The sequence below is a fragment of the Nipponia nippon genome, unplaced genomic scaffold, assembly GCF_047370975.1.
Source record: "Nipponia nippon isolate SJK-2023a ecotype South Korea unplaced genomic scaffold, ASM4737097v1 scaffold_8, whole genome shotgun sequence".
In the NCBI taxonomy this organism is placed as follows: domain Eukaryota; kingdom Metazoa; phylum Chordata; class Aves; order Pelecaniformes; family Threskiornithidae; genus Nipponia; species Nipponia nippon.
The window spans coordinates 40,994,350-41,022,114 of NW_028262402.1; the positions used below are offsets into that span (position 1 = coordinate 40,994,350).

Consider the following 27,765-nt stretch of genomic DNA (forward strand, 5'->3'; position numbering starts at 1 on the left):
ACTAATGATGCTTAATACTGCCAGGTTAGCACAGAAAGTAGAGAAAGTAAGCCAACTGTACTTCAGACAAAATTTTATAAATAAAGAGAAGAGGAACTTCTTCCATCTTATGTAAGTATGTGCATAGCCTGTCTGTACATATGTGAGTATGTTTACATAGGTAATGTTTTACTGATATGTACAATTTACTCCTTCTGAATTCTGCAGTTAAAAATTACTGTAGTATACCTTAGCAGCAAAGAGAAATACTTGATTTTTTTGAAATCTTTTAGATTATAAAGCAGATGCACACACTATAATTTCTCATTTGTCTGCATATCTGCCAGGAAATCCACTTATATATGACATTTTCCCTTTAAAGAATGTAACACTAGGAAAGAAAAGAAATCCCCAAACAACCTATAATAAACTATATCCTGTGTTATATATTGCATAAGAACTGTTAGGACATCTACATTTGGCTGTACGCTCTATTTCTTTCGCTTGCATAAAAAGAGATAATCTTGTCAGATAAACAAGATGTTAATCTGATTAGTTTCCATTTACGATGGTTTGGTGGTGGTGTTTTTAAACAGTTAAATTGACAAGGCTTATGGAGGGTCATAAACTCAACAAGCAGTCAGCTATAAAGGAAAAGAATGATTTATAAATGGAATCATTACTTCAAATCTCAGAAACCCTCATTAACACCTTTCATAAATTCTAAACAATATGCACTTTGAGTATGTTAGCTGTTTTGAACTATGTTGAGTACTAACTGTTAAGAGTTTACTTGTGATGATCTTCAAATGAAAATTTAAAAATTACAGTTATCAAAGATAAGTGGCCGGTGATATATGCTCATATAATGTATGTAAGTATTTATTTATGCTGCTATTTGTAACTGTTAAAAATAATTTCCCAAGTCAATTGCAGCAAATTGTAACTCCTTCCTAAAAACCAGGATGAAGAAAACTTTGGAAATATCCTGCAAATAGATTTCACATATCATTCCGAAAAGAGGTAATTTGACAGAAGACCTTATTTTACATTGCTAGCTAGAAGCCTGATGTCAAAATAAAACAAAATTCTTTAATTATTTTAAAAACAGAAGATGCAATTCTTCTGCACGCATAGTAATGTGGAAGTACCACTAACTCTGACTTTTCCACTCAAATCAGAACTAGCATTTCATACATTTTGCAATCACTTTTCTCAAGGTGCAAAATGCTAGAGAACCATTTTGGTTTTACTGTTACATTAAAAAGAGAATAATGTGCACTATACAACGGCTGGGAATTTCAGAGACTGCTAAGCATTAATTGCTAAGCATGTTTTGGATTTCACAAAATAGTGAGGCTGATGTAAAGATGAAGAGATTAAAAATACTACATTTAACATGAAATTTTTTGCTTTTTGATACTTTGGAATATGCTTACTTCGAGCTTTTATATTTTGGTTTGCAAATATAAAGCAGAACTTAACACTGTATTTTACTTGATGCTTCCAGTAGTTGGGTCTTCACCAAAAAAATTTAAAAAATAAGTTATTTTGATGTGCATACATATACATGCACACACATACATATGCATATATCTATATACACAAATCTATATACACATCTGTATAGACATCTATATATACATGCATGTATATACTCATCTAATTATGCTGCTATAAGCTCTGATGTAGACTTGTTTAAACCAGTTTAAATTTTGCTATAACTACGTTGAACTAAACCATTAATTCAATGAATGATGGCTCAGAATATGATCTGGTTTTGTAAGTCGGCTGAGCTATGGTAATTAGCTGCATCCACTTACCACAACAAATGTGAGGTAAAAATGTGTGAGCAAAAACCTCTTTCGCAGAACTTTAATTGTCCGCATTTTATCTCAGGTTTACAGTGGGCCATAAATGCACATGCATTTAGGTACCATGGTTAAGCTGATGTGTAACAATTTTTTAAACCATGATAATTCAATTTTGTTTCTGAACTCAAAACTAGATCTGTGTGAACATGGATAGAACTTGTTTAAATATGTCTGCATTAGGGTTTTGGACTACTATAACTGGATCCATTTTTAGATGGATTCATATATTTTGATGCAGCTTTCCTAATAAAGACAGATCTTGAAAGGTGATGACTTAAATTTATTTTCTCTAGAAAGATTCTTTATTTGCAATAATAAGAAAGTTTAAATTGTCATTTTGAGAATTCTTTCCTGATAGGTATTGAGATATTATTTAAGGATGAATTTGTATACTTGGCACTGGTGAGGCCGCACCTCGAGTACTGTGTTCAGTTTTGGGCCCCTCACTACAAGAAGGACATCGAGGTGCTGGAGCGTGTCCAAAGAAGGGCAGTGAAGCTGGTGAAGGGTCTGGAGCACAAGTCTTATGAGGAGTGGCTGAGGGAACTGGGGTTGTTTAGTCTGGAGAAGAGGAGGCTGAGGGGAGACCTTATTGCTCTCTACAAGTACCTGAAAGGAGGTTGCAGACAGGTGGGGGTCGGTCTCTTCTCCCTAGTAACAAGCAATAGGACGAGAGGAAATGGCCTCAAGCTGCACCAGGGGAGGTTTAAGTTGGATATTAGGAAAAACTTCTTCACCGAAAGGGTAGTCAGGCATTGAAACAGGCTGCCCAGGGAAGTGGTTGAGTCTCCGTCCCTGGAGGTACTTAAAAGACGGGTAGACGTGGTGCTTGAGGACATGGTATAGTGGTGGACTTGGTAGTGATCGGTTAACGGTTGGACTCGATGATCTTAAGGGTCTTTTCCAACCTTAACGATTCTAGGATTCTAGGATTCTATGTATCTCTCTCATGTTCATGGTGTGCACACCACGTCAAGAAGAGTTAATCAAAAGAAAAAAATCTTGAAGATACAGAACTGAATATTACCAGTTGTACAGTACTTTACATAGGGCTTTAAGTCCAGTCTTCATATACCATAATCTCACGTGGCAGTCAGTACTATACTGAATTTTAAAAAATGAAAAAAATCAGTGACTTCTCATCACTATTACATACGAATTTTTTCATGCTTCCACTTCTGTTAAAGATGTGGGGTTTGTTTTGTGGGTTTTCAGTATATTCTTTTACACTTCGGTCAAAATCTTCCCAGCTGTTTCAGAGTTTTAAAGAATTGCAACATTTTATTTTGCAGGTAGCTCAAAAAAAAACCTCCATAGCTTTGAACCTTGTTATGTAAATAATTCTTGTTAACAAGTTCTTTCAAGGCCAAATTTGAAAAAAATTATTTGGATATTTGGGCTATGAATAAGCAAAGCTTTTAGACATGGAGTGACGTTTCATGTGCTTAGAGTTATGTACTTGGCTTATATATGGACGCTGCATTAGGAAAGACTGGAAAATGAGAAATAGAAGAAAAAATGTGTACATGTATCTACAGGAAGACTTTGACAGAAAGGTTCATAAATTATTTGTTGTTTGATGTTGACTTTGTAGCAATGTTGATAGTTTCTTAGCTTTATTACTTGAGAGAACTTACCGTCTGACTGTGCCCACAAAAATCAGTGGCAAAATCAGACACTGGTGAGGCCCAGAAATAAACTGTAAACTGGAGCAAGGACATACACTTTAATTTCTTTTTACTCTTTTTGTTCTTTACTTTTTAAAAAAAAAAAAATTATTTTCAGGGATCAGAAATTTTCAGTCTCGTGAAGATAAAATTCCCATAGTAGTTTTGGAAAATTTTATTTTCTTGTCTTGTAGAATTGTTTCCAAATTTGCTTTAGAATGTAGACTCTTTGCTAGTGAATTATTAAGTTTAGTTATTTTTTGACTGTTTCTAGCTGTTCTCTGGTATCTTTAGGTAAGCGCATAACCTCAACCCAAGCAAGGATTTTCAGAACTACATAGGACAGGACAGTATGGACCCATAGGCGAGACCTAGTGTTATCCTTTCATTTGGGCAGTATGTTTTCAGCAGGTTGCTGCTCTACCTTGTTAGACTCGGATATGAAGTGGAAGGCAGAAACACACACCCCTGCATCTTCTGGGTGTGGACTAAGCCTGAACTTCCTTGGCACCACAGCTGACAAAGTATTGAGGCTGCTTCCAGGCACTACTTTATACCTGCACCGCCCCCCCGCCCGCCCCGCCCCGTTTTATTAAGAGGCCTGTAAAAACATGTTTAGAACAAATAAACAAGGTTTTCCGGGGAGCAGGCTGTCTTTAACAAAGAGAGAGAAGCAAACAAACAGGTTGCTCCTTGCTTGGAAACTGAAGAAGGATGATAAAATGTTAGGAAATAAATTCATCTAGTTCTTGTTTTGATCTTGCATGTGAGCTGATTTTTCACAGTAGAAGTGCTGCATAAACCCTGTCACTGGGTTAGTATTACTTGTGGTGGGATGAGCAGGGACAAGGACAATAAAACGTGCCAACGGTTGTGGTGATTCACAGAGTAATGCATACTCCTCCTACATGTCTAGCATTATCTAAGGGACTCAATACCATGTGAAGACTTAGAGTATTAATATTTAGTTTATTTGTTTAGCTAATCTTCCTCTCTACTGCCAAAGAACTGGTGCTTGCCACAGACTGAGGAGGACTCAGTTGACTGATATAGGCATGGGAGCCACCACATCATACTATCAGAAATGTAAATTACTATCTTCTTCCACTTCCAATACTCTTCGGAAACACTTCATCAAGCTTCAACAACTTGAATTGACAGGGCTTATGTGTAGACCTCAGGATGACAGAAAGAGTGGAAGGGGACATGAGTCCAATCTTACATCTTTTGAGAAGATTCTTCATCATCCTCCAAGAAAAAATGAGAGCTGTTGGGTGTGCTATTTGTTGGGGACTTTCACTGCATTTCTGTTCCACCCAGTAGTATATCATCTCCTCAGCCTTTTGCTGGAAGACCCATTAATCTTTCACCAAGAACATGATGAAGATTTTAGACACAATCTAATTGCACAGCAAAAGTAAAATACTTCTCTTTTGAGGCTTTGAAAAATTCGTATAACAGAGAGGGAAGAGTTTTTAAGTTAATGACTATACTCAGTAACAGAAGTGTGTATTGGCAGTGTTCTTAGTTCTCATGAAGCAAATCATGTTCACTCTCTTTTCGTCCTCCATTCTCCACAACCAAATTAATGCCTCACCTACAAAGAAAACCACCTTGATTCATTGATCCAAAGACTATATTATTATATTCTGTCTCAAATAACTTGTTAATATTAGGATTTTACTGATATGCTGCCCATGTCTTAGAAAGCTGCACTAGGAAGGAAGCCAGGTAATCATCTATTGAATTTTCTTACAAAATATGCTTTAAATTGTTGGTGAGAAAACACATTTGTAACATTTTATATGAGCACAACATGTAGGATAGTTGCAAATTTGGAACCAGCTGAATTGGCCTTCAACAATGCATTTCTTACAACAGTATCTCTTGGATCAGAGATTCATTTTTTGCCTCCATGCTTTGTTTCTTGGGATTTTTCTTTTGTATACTGTACTCAAAAATCTCTCCTTCTTGGTAGTTAGTGTATGGATATGCAAAGTGTCGTCATGCTACTGACTGAAATGGTATTTCTGCCACAGTCCTTAAGTCCCACATATAATTGTACCTGAGTTCCTTGATCTGCACAGGTGCCTTCTCTGACTGTAATATCTTAAATGTCAGAACTGAAGCAAGTGCTGCAAGCTTTGCCTTCTGCTTCAGAAATCCTTTTTCTTTGATCTTTTTGTGCTAGCTACATGAGTGTGGGGACCATCTGCTGATTCATCCTTGCATTTGCTTTGTGTTTCTGAAAGCATGCCTGTCTGTCATGACAAGGGTTCTGCTGGTGCCAGTGGGCCACAGCAGAAGCTTCCAATGAGGGAAAAAAACAAAAGCGTCAGCCTGTAGTCTAGCATGCTTTATGTAAAGAATAAAAATTGTTAGAGGAAAAGGACAGAAATTGCCTCTATGAAATAGAGAAAGGAATTGAAATGAAGACTATCATCCCCCATTTCCTGAACTTCTTGTTCACTCTCAGTATCCAGGCTCCTGGCACCATCTGTGGGACTGCAGAACATGCTAGTGCTTCCCAGGAGTCTCAGGGGTGCTTTCTGGCAGCCCTCACGCCCCTTTGGAACTACAGAAAAATTTCCAGAGTGACAATGACATCCCCAGAGTGGTGGCATGTCTTCCGACCAGTGCTCTGCCTGTTGCATATTTTCCCTGTGACCTGTTCAAATTTTGTTCTCTTAACCTTTCCTTGATGGTCACTGGCATTGGCCTCAAAAGATGCTCTGAGTCTCATTGTTATTTAGTAGAGGCATCTGGCTCTGGGCATTTTCCATTAGCTGCAACAGTCATTGAAGTGGCTTTCACTTTTACCTCTTGTCACTGCTTCTCTCCCTTTGGCCTATCTTTTCAACTCCTGGTCAAAAGAGCATCACTCCTAATTTATTCCATGGTCAGGTCCTTATTGCCCCTGGACAGACTTGGTATGGAAAGGCAGTGGGTGCATGTATGTCCATATCTGTGTGGGGAGAGGAGGAGCGAAGAATTGGGCAGATGTTTTTCCTGTAGCTCAGAATAAGCATTACCTCAAAACCCCCTATCGACATAAAAGGCTGTGCCCCCTTTCCCCCCCTCCCCTTATTTCCTGGGTGGGTGGGAGGGATAAAGGTCAAGAGGGATAGATGGGGAAAAGCCTTTATGCTTGTTGTTCTGTCTTTTGTTTCTGCTGATGATACACAAAACAAGTTGTAAATAGCTCCTTCACACAGAGTTGTTATTCCTTTGAGAGAGATACTGCACAGTAGTTGTGCTCTCAGCACTGCTATGCCCCAGGGATCGGAGAGGGACACTTTAAAGACCCTTTTCATTCATTTCTGCATTTTTGACAGAAAGAAATTTAGCTTTGTACCAGACAAATGTCATCCAATCATTAAAGCTTGAACATTATTTCAAAATTTTTAGTAGCAGTCAGCACAGTATCAAAAAATTTCAAACTATGAATTTGCATGACATACAGAGTCCAAAGTGTTTGAATCCTCATATGCTGCCTTCTAAAAAGAACCAAAGAAAAAAGACAGGCCAGGTACAAATTTTATTTTAAATGAAAGTACTAACAGGAGTAATAACAGGGTTTAATTCCATTTATTCTCCTATCAGTCAAACGAGGTTCACAAACCTGGAAAATATTAGAATTCATGAAGTGAAAGACACTAAATGCTTGGCTAATTATACTTGTTCTCAACCTGGTTTTAATATTTTTACCACTTGGGAATACAGATGACAAAACAGATTGTAGTGTACATTTCTGTATTAAACTTATCAGAGAACAGTTTTTAATTCCTGGGAGATAAGCTTTCTCTGACATGTTTTTGTGTGACTTAAAATGTGTTCAGGGAGCTTCAGTGTGTACAGGTATGTTTGCTAACATTCAGAGTACTGTCTCCACCTTCTTGCCTTCCTTACTGCTTGAAATATGATACTGGTTGTATTATTAATTTTTATAGCTTAAAATCAATGAAGTCCTCAACTTTTAATACACCTAACACTGATGCAAAACTTACCGTCTGCTACCCTGGAGTATCAAGGGCCATTTTGGAAAATTCAGATCTAGTTTGAACCTTAATATAATGGATCACTGCATATAGTAATTAGGAGTGGAGGGAGTCCAGGGAGTCTGGAGAGCTAAGGTGCAGAACAGATCCAGAAGTTACTTTGTGCTATATTGCTATGCATATTGTTTTGAACAATGACAGTGATGATCATGAGTAGAAAAGTAAGATGGTGCAGTAGGATGAAGAACAGCCCAGAGTCATTCAGTTTTGATGGTCTATGAAGCACTTGCTGGTGGCTTATAGAGAGCTGACTAGGCATGTGGTGCTGGCTTTCTTCTTTGCTTTCTGCTGCTGAATTGCATGAAGACCTTTCACTTTTACCTCTTGTCACTGCTTCTCTCCCTTTGGCCTATCTTTTCAACTTCTGGTCAAAAGAGCATCACTCCTAATTTATTCCATGGTCAGGTCCTTATTGCCCCTGGACAGACTTGGTATGGAAAGGCAGTGGGTGCATGTATGTCTATATCTGTCCATAAGCCTCACAACATTCAAGAAGCATTTGGACAATGCCCTCAGACATATGGTATGACTTTTGGGGTTGTCCTATGCAGGGACAGGAGTTGGACTCGATGATCCTTGTGGGTTCCTTCCAACTCGGGACATTCTATGATTCTATGAACATTTTCCTGCTGGTACTTTTCCGTGTATACAATCACTGTGGGATGTTAAGTAACTGCAGGTGGAAGGGTAGGTGCTCTACATGACCATAAATGGGAGAGAACTGGTCCACAAAGCATTTTGTCTCTTAAGATGATGGTCTTGCTCTTAAGCAGCATAAGAATCCTTGAAGCAGAGGGGAAAGAAAAGCCGGAATATAAATGCGGAAGAGATGTGAGACAGTTTATGTAGGGTACTTTAATTAAGGAAGAACAGAAAAATGCAGTAATGGAAAATGAAAAGTCACTGAGGTTGAGCTGGCCACTCTTGAATAGGAAAGTAAAAGGTGACAGCTGAAAAAAGATGACTTAATGGCTTGAAAAAGGGTAATGGAGAAAGTCCCACGTACATGGCAAAGCGTAAGTGGAAAGAAAAAGAACCGATAAGAGAAGTGAGGACTGAGACCATGTTATTTGGTAGCTGCAGGGTGTTATAATACATTGTCAAACTCAGCCACTGGAGTGCATTCAGATCCACTGGAAATTCAGATGTGAAGGTACTTCATTAAGTCTTTCTGCCTCCATGAAGAAATTTGAAAACTAGGATGGTAATTTCGAATTAGATACGTGTCTAAATTGGGAACTGAGAACAATGATACAATATTAGTCTGCTTCCTGGAGAAAGCGACCGTTCTTGGCTGCAGTGTTTTGGTCCCTGGTAGTTCAGAGTGCGCTGAGCTAGACAGTGGCTGTCAAACTGCGCATTACAGTAACTACGATAACCTGAGCTGTAAGACACAGGAATAAGCCTGTGTTGCGTCACAGATCAAAGTGACTGTGCCATGCCAAAGTACAGGAGCTGGTGATTACACTAGAAAACACAATGGTCTTGTTATGAAGAGAACATAACTTGTGATCCTGAGGTTGTGGTAGTTGATTAGATAAGAAAAATAGCAACCTTGTATAAAAAGTCTGTTGCTCATTTAGGGGGAAAAAAACCCCAACCACTTAACTTTAGTTTTTACAGTTAATAGTAGATCTAATAGATCTGTGTCTGAAGTCTTGGAAAAGATATTTTTTTTTATATTCTGTGACGAAATGTTAAGTCCTATGCATGCTTCATTTCAAACACAGAATTTTGCCTGTGCAGTAGTTTTCTAGAAAGTGAATACTTGTGCTGGATTAGAGGTCAGTTTTGTTTGCCATGTTGCACTTGATGGTGAGAGCACATAATGTTTCAAACACTGCAACTTTCCATTCTTTGGATACATTCTTGGATTTCAATTGCTAGCCTGCCCAAAATGAAAGGATTTTCATGTGAAGCATGGGTTCTCTGTCCATGTAAACGAGTTGTGAAACAGATTTTTCTGAGAGTTGTGAAATGGAATAAATGCTGGAGAGGCCAGGTGTTTGAACACTCACACTTTGTGCCATGTAACCTTCAGTCTGTCACAAAGGAAGCTGACTTGTAATGCTGGAATATTGTAACTGTGTGTCAGGTCACTACTACATTTTAGTCCATCTGAGGTTAAGAGTTCAATGTAAACTAATGGTTTACATAGGGAAAGCATAAACATTCAGATAGGACCTGATACTATGTTTTAGCCTTCTTATCAAACTGTATTTCTGCTTTCATTTTGTTGTGATAGCTCTGGAATGCCTTTATGTCCTTCCTCCATTGCCATCTCTGTGTAGTCTTAGTGTCCATGTCTCTGCCATAGAAAATCTCCTAATCTGATAGAGACATGTTATCCTTTTTCAGGTGCCTTCCTAAAGATACCCTCATTTTTCTAGGCCTACAAGCTCCAAAAAAAAAAAATACCACTACATAGGAGTGCAGAAGAAAGTTGCCTGAAGAAATTCTCCCTTCAGTTTCACAGTGTAAATGGTCTTTTGGTATTTGTCTTACAGACTTCTAAGTTCTTTGGACACGATAGGTGTCTTGCACAGTTGATACAAACAATGGCAGTGAGAAAAAACAGTTTCTTGCCTTCAGGATTTTTTTTTTCGTTTTTAAGGCATAATGGTCTCAACAAAAGTCTGTTGCCACTTTGTTTTCCAGAGTAAGGACTTCCCAGTCTATCTATCTGTGGTATTTCTACTTTCTCCTTCCAGGTGGGACAAAAATTTTGTTCAGACGATCCTTTTTTTCTCTCATGATTTCTGCTCAATATTCCTGCTGGTGAGGGCAGAATATTGTTATATCTTGCTCACAGATTTGGTTCTAAACCTCTTGAATATCCTAAACATCCTGTTTCACCAGTTTTTGAGAGTGCCTCAGTGCAAATATTATCCTGTGAAGGCATCCTTTAAATTTGAAATTATTTAAATTCTTGCAAAAAAAAAAAAGTATATTAGCAGCCAATGACAGAAAGATTTGTTTGTAGGAAAAAGTTTTAAACTGTTAATGATGACATTAAGAGTGTGTTTTATTTAAGGGCAGTAGTATACCTAGCACAAGCAATATTACATGGGCCCCTCCTGTAAACACTAACAACCTTAACAGATGTTTGGAGCGATCCAGTTGTGAAACACTTACAGTGGCCCTAGGATGACTGTATCTCTGAGTATTGCGATTGACATTTAATGGTAGGACAGAGATGACTTTTCCTTGGTGGCTTAAGGTTTTTGTGCTCCACAGAAGAAATCAGTTGTTTTAAAGAACAAGTGGAATGTGGTGAGAGCAACTGCCCAGGCATGAAAAAGGACATGGAAGAAAGTCTGAAGACAAGAGCTGGCTAAACAGACAAGGGAGGAGGAAGGCTATGGGCTTCAGGGAGCAGAATGAAAGGGATATGATGGGGAACAGAAATGTAGCCAGAAGCAGAGTTGTTCAGAGCCTTGAAGTGTAGGATGAAGAGCCTGGACTTGAATCAGCTTCCTTTACCTTCCACATCAAAGAGGGGAGTGACATGATCCAGGCAATAGGTGAGAAATTCCTTATACTACAAGTTTCATGCTACATTAATGGGAAACGTGCTTACAAAGCTGAAGCATTTAAGAGAGAAAAAAGAGTATGAACAAAATGGTTTATATATAAAGAATATTAATATGACATCAAGCCACAGTTTAGTTAGTAGCCATCTTTTGGTTGGCACTACTTTTATGGCAGAAGTATACCTGCACAGTAATGTTTATCCAGAGTATGCAGTGAAAAAACAGGTCCATGTGGCATTGATTTTGTGGGGTGAAAAAGCATGCAACATACTGGCTTTGTGAATATAACTTGGTTTTTGCGTGGTTTTATGCTCAGAATTAGGACAGGTCAACCATGTTAAAATGGAGACAGCCTTCAGTTTTGTTTTAGCAGCCAGGAGCTCTTGGTCACTGGCATTTTTTTATTTGAAAGCAGCTTGAATAATGCAAGGTGTTTCAGCTTGCCTGTGTAGTAGTGTGCGTTGTAGTGGAGTGATCCAAATTAGCTTGCATGCCAAAAGCAGCTCTGCTGCAGGTTCACAAAGCTCTGTGTGGGCTGCTTTTCTCAAGAGCAAAATAAGGTAGCATTCTGCCATTGGAAGGCAGAACTTAGTGCTCCAGAGTCATTCAAGATGTTTTCATTGCCCGAGTTCATTTGCATCTTACCTCTACTATCACTGCATGGCAATCTGCAGTGTGGAGAACTCCAACAATAATTTTTAAAGATGACTCAAGATGATGCTAAGGAAAGTATGGATTTGAGATGTACATAATTTGAATTTTGGCAGAATCTGTATGTTTCATTGTTTCATTCAATAGAGACGATTTGCAGGGGACATTCAGAAGGTTCTGTCAAGCAGAATTAGAGCTAGTAGTGCTGACTGGGTTAGAAGGGAGAGCAGTGGGCTAGAACCTTATTTTCTCTGCATGTGTGTTGATGTTGCCTAGTGAACATCGTGAGTTGCGTCTGCAGCTGCTGAAAACTGCCATTGTTTCCTAACTAAAAATAAGAAGATGCTTCCAGCATTGAAAGGGATAAGAAAGTTTCCCTTGATCCAGAAATTGTCAGATTTTAAAGGCTAGGTTTTGTCCAACCCTCTCTTTTCTGTTTTTATTTGACATTATTGTAAAAAAAACTGAGACAAACCAGCAAGCAAAAAAATAAACTCCACAACAACTAATGGTCACATATTTAGTTAACTGAAACCTATTTGATTTTGTAAACCTACTCAGATGAGAGAGTGCCCTCTCCCTGTTGTCCAAGCAGCGTTCAAGAGAGAGGTTGATCATAATGGACCTGAGACAGGCCATAAAGAGTCCATACTTACTTATATATATGTATATATCTATATATCTATATAGATGTATATGTGTGTGTGTATATATACACACACACTTAGAGAGTGTATTTCAGACCCTATTTGTTTTCCTTGGTGGCTAAGGAGAGCTTGGAGATGATGCTATGGTGGCCATGGGTTGGTGTTTCTCACTTAGAATAATAGACAGCAGAGCAGTGAGCAGGGTGAGAAGCGTGTGTATATCTTAGTGTGTCTATGTGTGCGTATAGAATGTTTTATTACCGTATAAAAACAAGCATAATCCTGAAGTGCAAACAGAATGGGAAGCTTGCAACAGTCATTAAAGTTCACTTCCAGCTTAAATAGTAACGCTGCCATCTTTTCAGTACATATCAGGTAGAAAAGTAGTTTGTCAATGTTTAGACAGTGTCTTGAAGATGGAAAGCTTTTTTTAAGTGTTGAATATTGTCACTGTTACTCATCTCTTACTGTTATATGGGACTTTATGGACAGCTAGTTAGGGGGATCTAGCAGCTGAAAATGTTTATTCCATTTGTAGGTCCATATACGCCTGATGCAGAACTTTTCAGTGTGCTGTATTATTTCTAATGCTTTATTCCCTTTTGCTCTGAATTTTTCAGAATTCAGTTTCTCTGATAGCAAAGACACCCTTTCTCCATCCTGGCTCCTGTACAGTTTAACAGCCTTGCTCATTCACCCCCCCCTTTCCATTGCTACTGTCACAACTGGTTATTGGGCTCTGCTGTAAACTGGATCTGTGGAATGATCTGAGGTGAAATTGCCCTTTTTGATGTTTTTGGAAACCATTTTCTGAGCTAACTCATCCCTGGGGTTATCTTTTGTGATCTTTTGTGATCTTGAAGTATTAGAGCAAAGTTAAACCTGTTTCTGAAGCTGCCCATATTACCAAGAATAATGATTCATGTAAATTTACTCTCTGAAGCCTATAGTCTCAATTGTAGTGAGAGTGAGATAGCTCAAAGCATAAATGGGATGGGTAAAGCCAGCATCTGATATATAGCTAATTGTAGAGGAAAATTGAATGAAAGCTAAATCAGCAGAATTATTTCGGTTACACACATGGAATGCAAAAAAAAAGAAAAAAACACTGTGCCCCAGTGCACAGTAAACAGTGTGTTTCCCTACCCACACCCATATGTGTGGAAGCATTTTCTTCACTGGTGCCCTGCTATACTTGCTTATGCCAATGAGACTTAATGATATGCTCTTAATGATATGCTGGTACCGAGGGACTACCCTAAAGCAGTCCCACCCCTCTACCCCTCCTTTCTCCCCGTCTGCAAGTTTGGAACCTGAAACTTTATTGCACTGTGGAGCATATCAAGGAGAACAGTTGTCCTTAATGTAAAGGATGGGTGCAACTTGTGCAGCACTGCACACAAAGACATATATGTACATATATGTGTGCAGACATATAAAAACATATATCTATCTGTCTGTCCATCTATCTGTCTATTTATCTATATTTTTATAGGAATAGGTTTGAGTTTTTTTCTTTTCCAGTTAAAATACACTTCATTGCATTTTGCTGGTGTTTACAACTCCTATGATTAAACTAAAGAGTTACTTGAAAACAATTTTGCATTCCAGTTGGACTCGGTAAACACCACCGTTGCGCTGTCTTGATGTAAACATTGAGGCAACATTTCACTCCCAGTTTATATGTATTATCTTGTGATGTTTCAGATGTTTGAGGTCCTTCCTTTTGTGAGTGGGGTTCTTTTCCCTTTTTTTTTCCCAGGCGTACTGGGGTGCAAGTGCAAATTTCCATAAAATTTAAATAAGGTGCTTCCTGTAATAATGAATAATTGTGGCTGCTCTCTGGTCTGCATTGTAATTAACCATGATCAGACTTGTTTGGGGGAGATATTGTTCCTGTTATAATTTGACAGGCTACTGTGATTTTGCCAGATTAAACAACCTGCAGCATTTCCTTGCAGAGTCACAGGGACAAGATGTGCTCCTGCTGCAGCAGCTTCTTCTTAAAAGCAGCAGAAGAATGAATTGAAAGCTAGCTGTGAAGGGCCATCAGTTGTACCAGTGAACACAACGCTATTCAATTTCTGTAGGTTGTAATGACTCTTTCCCTAGGAGTGTTCACAATATTGTACAATGTGATACTTGTGAATTAAACAGTAAAATCTGGCATTGTGGCTCAGAAAGGGCAAAATGATCCATATATTTTTTATTTAGCAGATATTTCTGCAGGGTAAATAGAATCTCTCTGGAAAAAAAGAGGGGGGAAACCCCAACCAAAACCAAAGCCAAACCCAGAACTACAGAAGAACCATAAAAAATAGCCCTAAATAAAAATACTTTCTCTTTTAGAAAAAGCAAGTGACCTTGTGCTCAAACACAGATGCTGTATGCAGTAGAGTGATCTCTGTGGACTTGGTAGCATTGTATCTGGCCACTTGGTCAGCCTCTGTCTCTCTGTCTCTCTCCTTTTTTGGGTTAAGAACTGTTCAAAACATTACTGTCTAGTTACTGTGGTGTCTTTCATTTAGATTCTGTTTATTGACTAAACCACAAGGATTCCTGCCCAAAGTACCAGGCAGCCTACGCTTGAATGATTTTGATTTTCTAACATCAGCCCTGGGGTTTATTTGAAAAATGTACATACACTGTAGCTTTAACAAGTCAAGTGACTGCATGATTTTGACCATGGAGTAAAGTATATCTGAAGATCATTAAATTAAAAAAGGGGGGGGGGGGGGGGGGAAGGAATAAATGTAGTAGTCATTGTACCAGCACTGTGCATGTGTGACACATGTTTTTTGTCTTTTCATCTTCCACAAGAGCCAGAAAGTTTCCTGCCGTTCTCTTTCCAGCTATTGACAAATGATTGCCAGATGTGAGATCTTTGCAGTGCTCTTTCCCCTTCACAAACCTGCAGTGATGGGATATTCGATTCTCCCTTGCCCATTTCATCTCCTTTCCACATCTGCCAGGGACACACAGGCAATACATCCCTACATGAGAGTTTAAAGTTTGTTCAGCTCCTCCACTCCCCCCAATAAAACATTCAGAGACAACAGAATGAAGTCCATGTGACTCTCCATAAATCTCAATGCATTTCAGATTAGGTTGGGTTTTTTTATTTGTATGCATCTAGGTAAGTTTGGTTTATTTGCTGGTGTGTATTTTATATATAAACTTATACACATATATATGCATGTGTATATGGAAAAGGTAATGTAAGTTTGAGACTGCTCAGGAGTTTCTGTCGTTGTCACATTATATGAATCTCTCCTCCTTCTGATGCTGAAAACAAAGCATAACATTTTACACTTTGGGATCATCTGCTAAAGTGATTGTAATGAGCAACTAAAAGAACATCGGTGATGGCCTCTGTGCTGTGAAAGTTTTTAAAACGCTTTTTAAAAAATTTTTAAAAAACAAGCCTGTGACAGATTGTAAGTGATGTGTTATCTCCTGCTTTCCTCCAGTCTCGCTACTGGATTTTTAGAAAAATTCTGAAGAGGCTTTGCTTCAAGTAATTTTTAGTAATCTAAGTGAGGAACTAATTTTTATCTTAACAGAAATAATTCTGGAGTGGCCACACACATGATCATACTCATGTACAAAACTTTTCTGGCACTGCTATCTAGAGTTTGTATTGATGGGGGATATTTTTCCCTTCCAAGTCTGCCTTTAAGTATGTCTAACAAAAAAAAAAAAAAAGTAGAGAGAGACAGAGAGACAGACAGACTTTCCAGCTCCTGACCTTCCTATCGGGTGGGCTAACACAGGTGGCCTTTCTGTTTTAATACTACGCTTTTGGCAAACTGAGCAGCCCTTCGGTCCCTGACACAGATCAGCATTTTTTTTAATTAAAAAAAAAAAAAGTCAATAGAATGTCTGCCATATGTGCTCAAAATAGTGGATGGAATTTCAGGAACAGAGATGCTTGTTTTTTAATCTTAAAAATGCAAGACAGTTGCCGTTTTCATATTCCAGCATTGTAGTTGCACAGTTGTTACCCTTTCCACCCACGCCTTTTAAGAGATGGAGCCATATCCTTGTTTTCAGAATGTCCAGGCTCACAACTTTGCTATTTTTTTTCCCATGTAAGGTGTCTAGGTTCCTCCTGTAGAGAAAAATAACTGAATCTTGTGAGAGGAACACTGTAAGGGAAAATCTTCTGCTTCTGCTCACAGAGCAAAATAAAACCCCAAAAACAAACTGAATGTGAGTGAAACTTCTCTAAGATTCAAGATTTTTGCATTCAGCTTTTGAAGATGATGGGATAGTGAGATAACGTTGTAGGTAAGAGTTTATTGCCCTTGTGGTTATGATTTCAGTTTCTCCTTTATTCTCCCCCCCCCCCCCCCTTGAAGAAAGGACAGGTTATTTTTGAAAGAAACGTAGAAAACTGAACACCTTGAAGGTGAAGGCAAACAGTTGTCTGTCTTTTTCATAAAACAATCAGGCTTGAAACTCCAGTAGGAGGAGAGGACATCCTTCGAGTTCAGAACGCTTCACTTAATTTGTCCTTACTAATGCACTGGCTGGTTTCTCATGTCTTCCTTCTTTGCTCACCATGGTTACTCAGGGAGGTAGAGAGGTGCTAAGCAATGGAGGTGTCATCCGGCCTGTGCACTGAGGGAACGTCCTTCAGAGGACGACTTGTCACTAGCCGTCAAAGAAGAGAGTGGCTTTGTGGTCTCTGAACATCTGGCAGCGCTGCACAGGAAGCTGAGGGGGTGTCATTAATTGTGATGAAATAATTTAAACCATCAGGAATAAATGAGGCTGTTAAGCTAAGTTCAGATTCCATTTGCTGTGCACATGTGTCTAGCAGCCTGTGTGCAGTTAAAAAAAAGAAATGAGTTATATTAGCTTGTGAGTAGAAGTGAAACAGATACTGTAAATGAAGTGAGTTACAGTGTGATGACATCATGTAGAACAACATTCAGAGAGTGAGTTTTGTAAAATCAGCATGCAGGAAAGTGGTATGTTACTTTGATAAAGTTTTTCTTAAGATCACACCTGATGATGATGGATAAAGCAAAGAATGGTTTGGTACAGGATTTGCAAAGCTTACTGTGCAGTTTCAAAACAGCCTCTTGTAAACAGAGCTTTCGCCTGCAAGAGTTAGCACGGTTTATCTGTTATTTCATACCTACCACTCTGCTAACTTTGGAACTGGACCAAGGCAGAGATATTCACAAATAAGTGGTTGGGCCCCCTGTACAGAGAGATCCTTTTGAAATTTTGTTAGTTTTATTTTGTTGAAGGGAGAAGCAGCATTTATTGACATGAGATTTTCATATCTGTTCATCCGCTGTTTTATAAAATGAAGAAATTACACTGCACAGGATTTCAGGGAAATAGGGAAATACATAATCTTGAAGTGATTGAAAAAAGAGGTGCATTGGGTAAAATGTCTCAATTTGCTTTTTGCTTGGACATTCCTCAAATAAAGAATTATCAGCCTTTACAAACTTGCAGAGAAAATGGCTGTACAAAGTCAAATTCTTTTGAACAGGTGTTAGGTGCAAACTCACTTGTTTCTAACCTTAACAGGCAGATACAATCTGACTTTTGCTGACTAGTGACTTAGTAAGCAGAAACGGTGGAAGGTGGTGGTCGTGGGCATTTCCAAAGTAAAGAAGTTTCAAGAAATTACAGATTTAGCCCAGCCGCTTTTTTGGCAGCCTCTAGCTGCAGGTAGGACACACAGCCAGAGGTCACAGCCTGTGCTTTGGCTATTGACAGCATATGTACTGCCGTTCCCAGAGAGCAGGTAGACTGCTCACAATGGTGCAGCTGGAAGGCTGCTTTCAATTCTGCCAGTTACCAGCAAAATATTATTGGGGTTTCTTCCTGTGACCAGAAGAGAGCATGGATTTGTGTATTTCTTCTGCCTTTCTGAGAAAACGTTATGGTCAGCTTCTAAAATTGTGCTAACTTTTGTTCCATAGTCCCATTGCCTGTTTGTGGACTTCCAGTTTTCTTTGCTCAGTTCCCATTTGGAATTGAGGGTGCTTTGGCATCTAAAGACAGGGTACTTTAATTCCCAGTGGATGCCTTTAGGTATTAATAGAGGTAGGGCTGCCATCCCTGACAATTTTTCCACTTCCCTTAAAGGAGTCGGTGCCCCAAAATAGTCATCAGAAAATAGTCCTTTTTTAAAAAAAAAAATTAGTTATTCGTTTGGCCTTTAAAACTACTTTCATCACTAAAATTACATGTATTTTGTGTAAGTCACTTCTTTTATCTTGTCTTATGGTGCTCAAACACGATGCAATGGTACAGCAGGTGGTGTGAAATTATATTTGGTCATAGGAAAGACAATGTAAGGATCACCAGTCTTTGTAGTGTATAAACCTTTCAAGGCTTTTCCTTCTCACTGCATACCCTGTAGGTAAAGTAACTGTTTATTTTAGTATAGAAATATTAAGGAAAAACTTGCAATAACCAACAGTCATGTATATATAACTTTGACCCAAAACATTTTTAAATTCATAAGTGTAAGTTTTGTACCAGTGCTTCCTTCTGCCTGAAACCAAGAAATCAATGCTGTGGTTATTGGCAAACTCAGGTTCGTATTAGAGCATTCTCCGGAGTGCTGGGAAGCTGTTGAGAAAGCGGGTGGGAGCAGGAGTCAGAAGGTGAACGCCTGAGCCCTGTAAGGAGACTGGCTGAACACAGCCCGAGTCCTGGAGGTGCTGAGCACGTTTTAGCCCAGTTGAGATTCCAGGTAAGATGGAAAATAGATGCATGTCAGGTTAAGGGGTCTTAATATGCCTGTATGTGCTGAACTGCAGGCCAGTGAATTTGAAAAGTTTGGGTTTGGACAGTCAAAATATTATCAGTATTTCTAAAAGAATAGCATATCAAATATTTTCTCCCTGGAGTGCTTTCGTGGCTGTAGCATAGGTCATACCTCACCTTGAATATATTTGAAATGTTTTTGCAGTATGTATATAGCATGTAGTTTGGCTGCTAGGTAGTTGTGGAAAACAAAACGAAGACTTCTGGTTTTAGTTGTTTCTGCTGTATCTGAGATACTGGAGCTCCCTCCCCATCCTTTCAAAAGGAAGACTTTTTTAAGACTTTTGCAACCCCTGCAATTTATGCTTTGGCCTTCTAGAGTGTCACTTTCCTTCGGCCTAATCCCTGTCATGCATCAACTACATTTGTTTATATCCTGCTGGAAGCTGTGAAGAAACAATTCTTCAGTAATGTCACTAGAAAATGAGTAAGTAAAAGCTTTGTGTCCCCTAGACTAGTTTCTTTGGGCTAATATACACTGAGAGATATTTCTGAGGAACACTCTCTGTTTGTGTTTGTTTTAGATTAGTTAAATAACTGGGTTAAACTATGACAGGGTGGAGGAGGAGTGGGAAAGAACAAAATTAAGAACTACAGAGTGAACAGATAGTCCTGCAGACATTGTTAAAACTTAGCAGCCTAAGTGTAAAAGTAAACCCTGAGAATGGGAGGCGAGGGTGGCTTTACTAGATGAACATAAATGTTAGTCTGCTAGCTCCAGTGAAATGCAAACTGTTCAAGTTGCTTTAATATTTATAAAATATTATTTTAAGGACCCTGTTTTCTCTTGGAGGAATAAACAAGCCATCCCATCCTTCTAAAATCATATATTAGGCTGAAAAATGTTCAGAGATGTAAATTGAGCCCATTTTGTGCATTGAAGATAAATGCACATTTAAGTCAATTTACTTTGTTTTGTAAAGCTGTCCTGTGAGGTTCATGAAGTAATAGCAGAAATACTATGATTATGGAACAAGATTTCTTGCTATATTTTTGTCATCTATTAGGGTCCTTTTTTGTCAATTCTGATAACAGAACTCTGAAGGAAGTTACTTAGACTTCTCTGTAAAAGAGCTACATGCTCGACTCCCAGCTACCGTTTAATTTTTTTTCTTTTCTAGGATGGGAATCATATTATTTTAACCCATTGTCCCCTGCCTCATTAAGTACAAATACTCTCCAGACATTGCTCTCTCAAGGCGCAGCGAAGTTCATTATAAATGCAGCTCACTATTTGTGGGCAGTGCTGTGTTGTGCTGTTTTGGTACAAAAATATTTCACTTGCATGTTAAGTTTATTAGATATTCCTTATGTAAACCAAAGAGGTGTTCTTTGATCTTCAGACAAACCATGTTTTTAGCAACTTATCATAAAATCAGTGGTTAAGTTACGCGCGAAACTTCCCTGAAATGCTGCCATTAGTTGGTGACAGTGTTGTTTTATTACTGGAAAAACAATAAAATAGAAATCAAAATGTATGCATTTGAGCAATTGACAGGTCCACAGAACTGCTCTACATTTGGCACCAACACTTACACTCACTGAATTACAGGCTTGTGTACTGGAAGGATTGGGTCCTAACTTTGGACCAGAGAACTAACGGAATAATACATGTTCTGGGTGTCCAAATATACGAGGCACCTGCAGCTTCCACTGCTTTCAGTGACATTTTGGAAACCAAGCAGTTGTGAAAAGCAGGTCAATAAGGTTTAATTCCCATTAAATAAATGAAAAAAAAAAAAAAGATTGTTCTGAGTCCCATTTCAGTGGCAGCTAGGAGAGAAAAGCAGCATAACTTTTTTCCCGATCATTGTATGCATCCTTTGTGTTCCCAGTTACATCTTCCCAGTGTTTTGCTGCCAAGTGTATGGATCGTCTTTTGGGGAACTGGTTTGAAACAGGCTTCCTTCTATGGCATCAACAGTAGCACAAACCCCATCTGATTCACTTACAAATATTATTTTTATGAATTGAGCAATTAGTGTCTGATGTGGCAGGGATTCCTAGACTTATCCTTGAATTGTTCTTGATTTATTCCAGTTTAAAATGAACTGATGCAGTGGAACTCCATATATGACAAGATGAAGTGGTACTTTTAGATTTATTCTGTGCTAAGCAATAAAAAATGGCTGGCCTAATGCTAATTAAAAAAAAAAAAAAGTTACTGGAAATTTAAGCATTTCCCTTTGAAGAGGCTGTTGCTTCTGTCCCTAGATTTTCTCAAATGAAGCAACTTTTTAGTAGTGATCTCTCTCTCAAAACCATCCTTATTAATTGTTAAGAGTATGTCTTATACCTGTGGTTTGTGAAGCAGCAGTTGCTGAAGTTTTTTGAACAAATTATCCATTAATTATTTGTTTGGCATTTTCTTAATGAGAAAAAAAAAATGGATAATAAGACCACATTACAATAAGGGTATGAATTCATTGTAGCATTATATCTGGATTTTTGTTGGAAGGTCTTAAGCGTGGCAATGATACTAAGCACAAATTTTTCACAGTCACTGTTAAGCCATGCAGACAAATCTGAGTTAGATTTGATCTGTTTTCTAGAAGTTAGTCAGGCCAACTGTTATTCTGCCTTTACCAAAATAGGAATATATCAATTGGAGCTGGGGTTTATTGTGGAAAACTGGAACTGCATGGACAGGAAAGAAGTGGGGTTGGCAAAGTGTTCTGCATACACTGAGCCTGCTCATTTTTGGTTAGATCTGTGATAAAAATTGTACAAATAATTGGATAGATATCGCTGCTAGATCTGGAAGAAAATAATCTTCAATATAATAATTTTCTTTTAAAAGGAGTGGCAAAAGAAGGAAAAAACCAATTATTTTTTCTCTTTTCTATCCTTTGCCCACCAGCCACTTTCTTTGCCTTGAATATATGCTTTCCCCCTGGTTTTCAGGTTTTAATGTGTTTTCAAAGTTAAACAGATGTAGATCCGTAATTTGTGTGGTGCTCACGTTCTGTTACTTAGGTATTCTTTCTCACACATGTAGGTGTGCTTTGTTGCCTAGAAGGGAGGTTTGAGGGAGCAAATGAACCAGGATGGATGTGTACCAAACATGAGTGTCTAAAGAAATGGCTGCCATTCTGCCACACTGTGGCAACAACCACACTCCATCTCCGTCCTTCTGGGACTTTTAGGTTGCCATCAGGAAAGGGCAAAGATTCATTTAAACTGAAATTGTCTGAGGACAAGGTTTTCTCTTCATAGAATCATAGAATATCTCAAGGTGGAAGACACTCATAAGGGTCATCAAGCCCAACTCTCTTTTTGCAAGTAGAGATAGAAACCAGTGCTGGAGACTGGTAGATATCCCAGGATGTGCTACTGGGGCATGCTTTTGGGATCATAGGTAGCTAGCTGAAAGGGTTCTGCATGTGATTTTGCATTTCAGAGGTAGGTGATAACTGCTACATTTTGCAAATGTCTGACTTTGAAGGTGAAATTATGTAAACACTCTTCACGAATTACAATGGGGGTGAGGCAGCATGATTTTTTTGCGGTTTATTTTTTGTTGCTTATTTTATTGATTCCATAGTGAAATACTTCTTATTTATGTATTTATTTTCATAAATTACCAGGTAAGAGACATTGGATAAGCAGATGAAACAAGATCAAAGATTAAGGCATAAGGCCTTAGGGTGAAGCTAAATTCTTTAATGCTGTATTCACTTGTATACTTGTAGAAACCACCCAGTACTCTTCCTGCTCTTTTCTATGTTGTACAAGGAGTAATGAGGAGGAGTTCAGAATCTCCAAAATTGGAAACAAATGACAGTGCTAGATGCTGTCACGAGCTTGACTAACTGGGGGCATTAGTGTAGAAATAAGACTTAACTACCTTTTTAAAAAGTTATTTTTCTTTATTGTTATGACTGTGTTCATTATTTGTATTGCAGTGGTGCATAGAAGCTCCAGCTATGGGCCAGGAGTCTGGTCACTGTACAAACACAGAACAAATCTTATTTTTACAGTGAAGCGATCCCAGAGTGGAATGTCGCAAGTACTGTAAATCTTCATGCCAACATTTGTGATGATGTATCAGGAACTGTATGCTCACTGATCCAGAAATAAGAAGAGGACTTCAAAAGAAGGGGCGGAGGAAAAGAAAATCATGTTAGCTAAAATTTCATGTGCTTAATTCAATTTTCATTTTGCTTCACACATTACTTTGAAATTTCTGGTGGCGTGTAGAAGGCAGCCAACCAGGCAAATGGTTCCAGGAAGGAAACTGAAGAGGAGGTAATGCAGTTCGGTTGTATGAGACTGAATTATGTTACCCTTTTTGGAGGTTTCCTAGGTGGTCGGTAGTATTATGAGGGGGCTGTGTTTGTTTTATTCACACTGAAAGCTATTAAGCATCTAGGAGAGCTAGGAGAGCTATTTTTTATCAGATAACTGAGTCTACCAGTGGAACCAAGTACTGGTAACAAGGCATAACAAAATGGGATCAGAGCCTCATGATGCAACTTTGTAGGCAAAACTAGAGAAGCTTCTGCAGGTAAAATGGAATCTGAGGTGCACTTATGGGCAGTAAGATACTTCCTAACATTAAGTGTACTGCAGGGAGATGAGACAGAAGTTTATGTTTACTTTGAAAACAGTTGACTTTTGGGGTTGAAAAGTGAACTCTATGGCTTAATGTTTACTTTGTATCTTGTTCTCTGCCATCCTTTATCTAGTAATATTGACTCACTCTATTCAATCAACCCAGTCAATATGTGAAGTATTGTATACCTCATAATTACATTATGACCTAAAAATGTGAAATGTGGTTTATGAATAGCTGATAGCCTGCAAGTCTTTTAAAATCTTAACATGTTGATACCATGACTAATTCTAATCCCCTCAGCACAGCCTGAGATATTTTCCTTTGTATGAAAATTGTGGGAAAGGTTGGAGAGAAATTACAATACCATAAACCACTAGGTCAAGTTATTCAGATTCAGATTTGATCCATTGTCATCTCTTTTTCATTCATATGCTTGTGAAATATCAACTCATTTTGGCAGAGACCTGCTCTGAGTTACAATCAATTTAAAATCTGAGAATCTATCAAAACCATATTTCTAGCTGTAGCAAAATGTATATTTACATTACAGTCTGTCCAACATGAGTAATGTCAACAATATTACAGCTTACATTTTATTCCAACTAGCAACAGTAGCTCTATCCAAGTTCCAATCAGAGGTACAGTGTAAACAGAAAACTAAGTTTTATGTCCTGCAGTGGTAAGCCAGTCATGTTCTCATGTTCTGGTTTAAATATACACACACACACACACACAGACACACACACACACATATGTATGTGTAGCTGTGTATATAACTATTACAATAGTTCTTGCAGATGCACTTGGATGGTTTTTGTAGCCAATGACTTACTGTCAGATTCTTTTGCATTTTAGTTATAAACATAGAAAGTGCAGTTTTTGTGGTCTTTTCCTTTTTGAAAATAAATGTGATACGTCAAAGACCCTAATCAGCAACTGGAAGACTCGAATCCTCTTTTCATAGGCCTCCTCCATTCCACAGCAAGGCAGGGACTTGGCTTACGGCAGCATGCAGAAAGCTAGCTGTAATGATCACAGCATAACCCAACTTTCTAGCAACAAGAATAGCAAAATATAGGATTAATAGCTCATTGGTTTCTTTGAGTAAAAACTCATAATTTGGATAAAATTACATGGGATGGCAAGTCCATTATATGTCCTTTTGCTAATTGCTGCTACAAACTCCTTCACTCCCTAGCCTCCCTAGTGCTTGCTTGCTAAAGGTTATGTTTCTTAAAGGAGTAATAATGCACTTCTCACCTCTTAAACTGAAAATCATTATCACGTTAGACAAATGTAAGCAAAGCTATGTAGCCCAGATAAAATAGTTTTCTGAAGATTTGTTGCTTGAAATAGATACTTCTACTTTTTTTTTTTCAATGTCAATTTTGTTCTCATCTGGTTGTGACAGTTCTACAAAGCTCAGGTTCTCATTTTGTCATGATGAAGTCTGTTACAGGTTCTTTCTGTATGTACTCCAAAGACTGGATAACTGATCTGACTGAATTGTCTCTGTGAGCCTGTGCAACTTGATTCGTACCTATGACTTACAATGTAACTTCTCAATCTGAAGTGCCTTTAGAATTTTATAATTTAACAATACGTAACATCTGTACAAATTTAACAAGTTGAAGATTATAAAAATACCTTATGTCTGGTTTAGTGAATATTGGTACCTACAATGCAGAATTCTGAGGAGCTTTTGATTTTTAAAAAAGCAGGGCTGGGGAAAGACTCATTGCTGAAAATAGTTTTGAGGAATCTGCTTGGGTTAGATGACTAGTCTTGTTCAGGAAGAAAGGTAGCCAATGGTATTAGGAAGAGATATACCTTCATTATCTACTTTGCTAATGTATCTTTGGACACAAATTATCAGTATAGCACACACAAACTCACGAATAATCTGTTAATACATTCTTACATTTTGAGATCCATTAAATAATACTCCTGCCTTCTTAATATATTTGTACTTAGAGCTAATAGAAGATATGTCCCTATGACATAGCATAGACACACACACAAACATTAGGAGAAGGAGGGGTGGGGGGTGGAAAGAGAGAAAGAGAGGGAATTTCAGCAACCGACATGAGAAAGATCAAGGGGATGCCAAAATTACTGGAAGGAAAGAAAGCAGAGAATTGAAGATGAGAAGAAAATTAGGTTAACATGTAGATATAAGAGCCCAAGAGCAAAAGTATATTTCATGATGTGAGTGTCCAAGAACACTATAGCAAGATAATATATTTCTTAAAATGAAGTCAAATGAAATCCAATAAAAGAAAAATATGTAAAAGAAATGTGAATCTCCTAATTCTAAAAAGTGGAATAATATATCCCTGAAGTAGATAATAAAGTGAAGTGAAATCCATAGTAGTTAAGAGGTTACCCAGTGATACAATTAATCTATAGTAATTAAGTTTTCCACATACTAAAAATACACACAGATAGTTGCGTTTCTATGAAGCGTTATTCAGTCAGGAGACTAAGGTCCTTAGAATAGACAAACATTCTTAATATGAATGCACAGACCCTTGAGATCTGTACCATTACCTAGGTGTATGAAGTTAAATCTATTTTTAAAATTTCACAGTATTGAGGCCTGGATATGTAAGAACAAGGTACAACAAGAAAAATGCCATAGCAAATTTGCCAAAAATATGATGTCAAAGTATGCTGTATCAAAATCATATATTGCATATAAGAATAGAAAAGCTCTGAAATGGTGATGGATCTCATAAAAGAACACTAGTGCTATTAAAGAGTTGTGAACTATAATTTACTGTGCTGTTATAACATGATTAATTTAAACATACAGCTCCTTCCTCTTATAGAGCAATTCTCTTAAAATAGTTTTAAAGTTATATAGAGGGGCGCCCACCATACATTAGTGCCAGTAATGTATAAAAGTATAAATTCGGAGGAAAGTGTTAAGAGGGAAAATATTTTCTTAGCCTATTGGAAAGGTGGAAAAAGAACTGAAGCAGACTGAGGGGCAGTTGAGTTAACCATAACTCGCAACTAATTGACTTGAGCAGAATGACCTCCTAATCCTGTCCTTCCTTATGGAACCAGTATGCCTTTACGGGAATGTGTTAAACATTGCATTTTTTTGTAGTTAGATTTTAGATATCAAATGTGACAATATGGATGGATCCAGGCATTTTCAGGAAGCAGATCTACAGTTATCTGTGATTTTATGTTTTGGGTTACTATCTACCAGAGATCACTGGTGCTAGTTATAGAAGAACAATATGCTGTGGAACAACCTGCATGAAAAAAGGTTACAGAGTAAAGCCTACTTGGTCTTATGGCATATGAGTTAGAATTAGTTGGATATGTCTCTGTTTGCTTGTGCATATGTTTGCTGAAAATCATACCAGTTTAGTCTGCTGCTGTATGAAATGTGAGTTGAATTTGCGGCATTCCTGGTGTGGGGCATGTTTTGGAAAGCCAATGTAAAACCTCTTTGAAGTTAGAGACATGGTGCAAAGTGCTGTCATTGTTTCATTGCACATTTTGTGATGCACATTTCTGCTGCAAGTCTCTACCACCTCACATTCCCCTTAAACTGAATTTTGATTGTGGAGCATTGGTATTGGGTGACTTGAAATGCAAGAGAAGAATTGGTGATTTCAATCTGTACATCAGCTTGATTCCTAGGAAGAGCATGAATGGCTTGGACAAACCATGGAATACTTTTTTTCTTTTTTGTTGTGTGGTTTGCTTTCTGAAAAACAAAAGCTATGCATTGATAGTTAAGGAGACCAGGAGAGAAAAGTCCTTTATTGGATTTTATTTGGCAGCTAGTGAGTTCCATCTACTTCAATGAAAAACACCATGTGGGCTATTTTGGTATATTCTTTGTGAAGTATCATACTTACGACTTCCATGGGATTTCATGATAACTAGAGAAAAAGAATGTGAGAATTCTTGTTTTGGATTATTTTTGTTTGTTTATTTGGAGGACAACCATATGGCAATGCAGTTGTTTCCCAGT

The 27,765-nt window shown here is 38.0% G+C and overlaps 1 protein-coding gene across 10 annotated transcripts in view; it reads left to right on the forward strand.

Moving 5' to 3' along the window:
- The window catches only part of BNC2 (basonuclin zinc finger protein 2), a 337,157-nt gene that overhangs the window by 123,206 nt on the left and 186,186 nt on the right, over positions 1-27,765 (forward strand). The window contains exon 1 of one of the 10 annotated variants that reach the window (XM_087741959.1): positions 19,595-19,637. The exons of the other annotated variants lie outside the window; for them this stretch is intronic. The gene's annotated coding sequence lies outside the window, so the exon portion shown is untranslated. Of the gene's footprint in view, positions 1-19,594; positions 19,638-27,765 lie in introns of those variants that run through there. 10 annotated transcript variants of the gene reach the window in all.